General features: G+C 40.4%; 1 long non-coding RNA gene across 12 annotated transcripts; it reads right to left on the bottom strand.

Moving 5' to 3' along the window:
* Window positions 1–482: 482 nt before the first annotated feature.
* Window positions 483–5,264, bottom strand: LOC123078061 (uncharacterized). 12 transcript variants are annotated; one of them, XR_006437044.1, is made up of 7 exons: window positions 3,631–5,261; window positions 3,052–3,542; window positions 2,849–2,942; window positions 2,307–2,457; window positions 1,940–2,031; window positions 1,353–1,483; window positions 483–1,247 (listed from the first exon to the last, which is right to left on the bottom strand). It is a non-coding gene; the product is annotated as an uncharacterized lncRNA (long non-coding RNA). The 12 variants fall into 12 exon arrangements; XR_006437048.1 differs by having other exon boundaries at window positions 2,849–2,919; window positions 3,631–5,260; XR_006437041.1 differs by having other exon boundaries at window positions 2,307–2,418; window positions 2,849–2,926; window positions 3,631–5,258.
* Between the last annotated feature and the right edge of the window lie 654 nt (window positions 5,265–5,918).

A 5,918-nucleotide genomic window follows, 5' to 3' on the forward strand; every position in this document is an offset into this window, starting at 1 on the left:
GTTGACCACTGACCACCAACATGTTTTCAGAAAAAATTGTGCCTCAAACAGTATATGCAAATACAATGGTAGTTTTTTGACCTGCTATGTGCATTACACACAAGTTCATATCATTTTACTAAGTTGACAATGTTCAGCTAGTTCAGGCAGAGAACAAGTTTTCCTTTCTTAGTTCACCCGTTTTCTCATAAAAAGGAAGCTTAGAATATTTGATGTGCAGATTAACCAGAGACAATATAAGCTTCGGTATAACCCACAGATAATTTGGTATGGAGTGAAACAATAAAGCTCCTTTAAACCATGGACGTTTATTTTCATTATAAGCAGTGATCAACATGTACTTACTAATAATTATTATTCAAAACTTGATGTACTATTAATAATTACAAAAATTCCGCAAAGAACTTGAGAGGTAAGCACAGAGTTAATCAATAGTTACTACCAATAATTTTTAAATATAGAGATTCATGAGGGACAAAATAGGTATAGAACAATAAATGCACAATTGGCATTGTGGGATCAAAAGAATCTTCTATACAATATAATGCACCATCAGCTCGTCGCTAACTGCTTGCAAGAGTATTCTTTAACATCGAGCATAAAACAGTACAATCATAGTACCATTGCTCTCTTTTCGACGGTACATATTCACCTAAACAACATGTTTGATAATCTAGTAACATGCAACTTTGTCACAACAGTACCCACTCTCCACCCCAGTTAAACTAAAGCAAAAGGCTTCTCTAAAGACATAGACAGAACGTTGCTCATATCTAGCAACAACATAACCATCCCCTATCAGCCAATGCCCTCCATCCCTCCCTCTCTCTCACACACACACGCGCGCGCACACACACACACACACAACAAAGCTAGCACAACAACATGTAGCACGACGTGGCCACATCCCATCGTCTCATCTCCCTGAGAAGGTGATGTTGCTGCATCGCCATGGAGCCCGTAGAAAGGTTTGACCGCACAACACACAAACACCACCAAATTGTGGGGCCATTCGTGATCTACGCTTTCCTGGTTCCCACGGCGTCAGGTTAATTTCTTTTGTGGGTCAAGATTTTCAAGAGAAGATAACCTCACTTCCGAGCCACCATTTCCATCATACACGCTGAGCATCTCTCCTCCCGTGACTTGGCCTTTTACTATTGTAGTAACAACCATGTCATCCCAGTACTTGTTCTTCATGTTATTCTATCGATGGAATAATTTGAGTTTTTCGACCGAACGCTTGTCTGCATTTGAGCACAAATAAATTAGCTGAGATAACCAAGTAAATAAGTTCAAATTAATAGGATCATAAAATATAAATTGAGCACTGAGGCAAGTAATATCATTACCGATCTTGTATCTTCTTCCGATGTCCAAGCCATACGGTGTGCGATCCTACCGGGCTCTGAATCCGCTTCAAGACGGACGACAAGCCATGACCATATAGACTCATTTAATCCTTTTGAAATGAGGAGCCTATCTGGTAAGGAACGCTAGGTTCAGACATGACTGATAGACTATTCCAAGAAATAATGGTACAGGCAAAAAAAATACAAACAACTGCATGTTAAGATTAGATGGGAACCCGAGAAGCTACTAAACCTACATATCTACAACTAAGCAGGAATATTCATATGATTATACCGCACACAATGATTTGTATCTCAGTAAACTCCTTGCAGTCCAAAATGAATCTGCACTACTAAGACCTACAGAGTCAGTTACAGAAAGTTGCTTCACTACATTATTATCTCAGAATTTCATTACATACTACAACAGTAGCAAGAAAGCATCTTGGTTGAGCTTATGCAAGTACTATAATGTGATCTTAAGAAAGAAAAGAGTAAATTGGTCAGCTTACGCAACTACCAAAAATTCAGCTTACACAATTTTGTTATAGTTTCACGCAAAAAAAATTATGGCACAAGTGCACAACCTTTAGGAGCTGAAAAATACTGGATAACATCTCAATGAAAACATGTTGTAACACAACTGCACAAAAGTATTATGCCGAGAGCACCAGCCCACCTGCAAAAATTGATGTAGGCCAGCTTTAACATTTTAAGCAACACACACAGAACAAATTAACCTTGAAGTCTTGAATTGACCATTGGGCATGCATTTAGCTTCACTATCATACTTCATATGTATGTTTTACTAAAGCAATGATCAAAACATCATTGTTGTATCCAAAAAAATAGAACACGACTTTGACGCTCTTATAGAATATAATACAATGAAAAAGTTTACGAAATATAAGAGAACACTTTCAGCTTCAGATGTGTCAAGTATCTTACTGTTACCTATCATTGTATGATGCTTTAGTTCCAAGAACTGACATGAATCAACTAAATGCCTTTCTTGGAAATAAGAAGAATATTGTTCCTTATTTTTGCCATCGATTCCTCTGCCATTCTTGGTGATATATAACCAGAACACACATAGTGATAAGCTCTTTTGCAGGGACATGAAAAGATACATTAGATCTAGATGGATGAATGAATAGTGTATGCATATACTTTGTGACAATTTAAAAACAGTACATATATCACAAATGATACACCTTTTTTAGATCATGATACACTAATATTTTAAGCAACTGATTGTATGATGAAAGTAGTATTTTCTTACTTTGTGCTCAACCTTCCTAAACAGATATAGAATAGCCGGCCATATCCAACTATAGAGCAGACAACATAGCAGCCAAAATGTTTTATATTGCAATTAATTATAACACACTGGACAAGAGTAATCTTGCATGGGATGTATTACTACAAATTGATAAATCATATTTATAAGAAGAGCTTTCTAATAATATACGTCAAGAAAAAAGTACCAATCTTACCACGTATAATTTGGCACATATCATCAACTTATCTGACTAAAAGATAGCATGGTATTTCATCTCATGGGTATCTGTAAACTGGAAAAAATGTGAACTGAAGCAATTACCATGATACATTAGAGTTAGAAGGATGTGCACTAACTTCTCTTCTCAAGCTAGCTCCAAATCATGCTCAAACATAAGGCATATGAAAGAAGTGATACCTGATGATTCACCATATGTTGCTACCACTGCTTCATTCTTCTTGCAGTTTGCATGGTTGTTCCGCTGCTCACCACTGCCTCGCCTTACTGCTGCTACTCGCTAACGCCGCCCCGTAGTGCAGCTGCTGCTGGTCACTGCCTCATCTTGCTACTGCCGCCCGCCGCCCTGTAGAGCAGCTGCTGCAGCTGGTGGCCGCCGCAACTTAGTGCGTCTACCAACATCCAGATGCCCTTAGGCGCCACAGGTCACCACGCACCTCACCACAGATCCACAAGAGAGATTGAAATAGTTAGTAAATTATAGGCCTAAAATATACACACTTATTTAACTTTGCAAATAAAGATAGTAAAACGGAGAAAAAATAGGAAACGAACTGATAAATTTCAATCTTTATTATGCAAGTAATACCATACGGGGCTTACCAATCAATGCTGCTCTTCAACTATGTCCCCTAAGAAACTGGTCCTCACCGCAGGTCACGTGCGAAGATCTGTAAAGCCGGAATCAAGTAGGCAACACATGTCATACATTATTTCCCCCATAGGGATTTGTGAAAGGGCGAAAAAGACGACGATAACCATGAGTGAGCTAGAGGAGGGACGCCATGACACACTAGATGATGTAGATTCCGGTCGTTGTGAGTTTCATCCAGTGGTGACGTGTCCCGTTGCAGTGTATCAATGGTCAGGTGATGAGCAAGGAGTAGACCCATTCCAATAGTCTCGAGCTTAGGAGAGGCAAATAAGACTTGAATGCACATAGTTGATCAAGTGATGCTCAAGATTAACAATTTAGTAGCGACTCAAATAAATATAAGCAAAATGCCGATGCATTCTTAAACTGGAAACATTGGACTTACAAAAGTTTCCATTTGTAGTGCTATGGCAGAGATGTGGATGAAACTACAATGTTGTCATATGATCATGTACAATAATAAGAACTCAAGGTGAAAGAATATATTTGCACAGAAACAATCATGTGTTGTCACCAACTACAACATGCTCTATATACCCCATCACCAACTACGTATAACATGTGAAAATCTTCGCAAGTGTCAGATTTGAACTAAGTTGCATCTATATTGTCTTGAAAAAAACTATAGCATGCTTCAGCATCAAGATGTCACTGTTTCGTAATGCCAAATAAAAAGGATGTTGGCATTGCAGTACGACTGAAACACTAAAAACTAAGTGCCAGCAGCTCAATGAAACTGGGATCTACCTCTTGGCTAGTTAACAAGAGGGAGAACTAACAACATCAAGGTAACCATTCTTAAAAGTTATAATTAACCACTGAATAACAGTAGTTTCCAGACTAAGAGTTCATAAGTTAGGGGCCACATTAAAATCAAGGCATCGCTAGTTGATAAGCAGAGCAGAACAATCAAGCATATCAACTACCACAGGTCCACGATCGGCTCAAAGTACTAATCATTTCCTCTACGTCAGTCCTGAAATCTGAAAATAAACATAAGCAGAATCTCATGAAGCAAGAACTACTTCTGGAATGCAAATATCATCACAAAAAGGAAAATCCTGCTTGTCTATCTCTAAGTGCCTAGATTTTTTGTCGCTGCTGCTAGCCACGGAAGAAAGTGGACGCGCTAGGAGAGCTCTGGCAGAATATTTTCTCTATCCCACAAAGAAAAATGGAGGTCGTGGTCGGTGCCACGCTCGGTGGTGCTCCGCCGATCCTGTGCGTCGCGTCCAGAGGAAAGGCTGGGAGTGGGCACGGGTGGGCGACTTGGGTGCCGTTTTCATTGTCGCGGTCGTGGATCCCTCCAGACCGTGGTATCCGTCATGGATCTAGGAAGGAGCGCTGGTTGGTGCTGGACGGCTTCGGCATGTGCTGGGATTTGCTGATGGTGGTGATTGACGGGGGCCGCCACAACAAGGCGATGGTAATGGCGCAAGGGCGAGGACACGGATGGGAGCCCTAGCCGGGCAGGTGAAGGGATCGGCTGCGGCTCCTCAAGGGAATCGGCGGCGGCTCGTGAAGGGGGTCGTAGCGACGAGATCGGCGGCGGCGAAGGGATCGGTGGCGGGGAAAGGATCGGCGGCGGGGAACGGAGGTAGTGCAGGGATCGAGGGCACTCTGGAGGCCTCGATCCTTGATGCGAGCGCGAGGGCAGCGGCGAAGGGATGAAGTGCGAGGGCGGCTGGCGTGGTTCTCGCTCGAGGGCACTCCGCAGGCCTCGCTCGTGGTTTTTTTCGTTGGTTTTCTTTCGTGGGTTTATATTTTACTATTTTTTTTGGACGTGGAGGCCTCGTTGGCTACCTGGAGGCATCGCTACCTCCACGGGAGGCATCGCTCGTAGTTTCTTCTGGTTGGGGATCGTTACCTGCGGGGGAACTGCGAGGTGGGAGATGGGAGGGGAGACGAAAAAAAACCAGACAGTGTGTAACATCCCAAATTTTCAATTTAAAATGTTATACATAGGTCATTCATGCATATCATATTTTATTGCATTTCGTTTTGCAATCCTCGAAATTCTAAGCAATTCAAGGACCCACGAAGAGAGTTGGGGATTTCACCATTTTCATATTTGAATTTTCTCAAATATCGAAATAAGGATCACCTTGGTTTTAATAAATTTTTCTCTCCGAAAATATTTCATATTAAAAATATATGAGAGGAGATAATATGACTTCTCCAAAATAAATGAAATATTGAAGGAAAAAAATTAAAATCAAATAAACATTTTATTTGGATTTTTATTGCAATTTTATTTGAATTAGAAAAAAGTATGCATTTTTCAAAATTGCATTTTAGGGCCAAGGAAATGTTCATCTCGTTCTAAATATTTTATTTAAACGGTGAAATTTGTTTTGGTATTTTTAGATTTATTTTATTTATTAGGATTTTT

The sequence above is a fragment of the Triticum aestivum genome, chromosome 3D (assembly GCF_018294505.1).
Source record: "Triticum aestivum cultivar Chinese Spring chromosome 3D, IWGSC CS RefSeq v2.1, whole genome shotgun sequence".
In the NCBI taxonomy this organism is placed as follows: Eukaryota; Viridiplantae; Streptophyta; class Magnoliopsida; order Poales; family Poaceae; genus Triticum; species Triticum aestivum.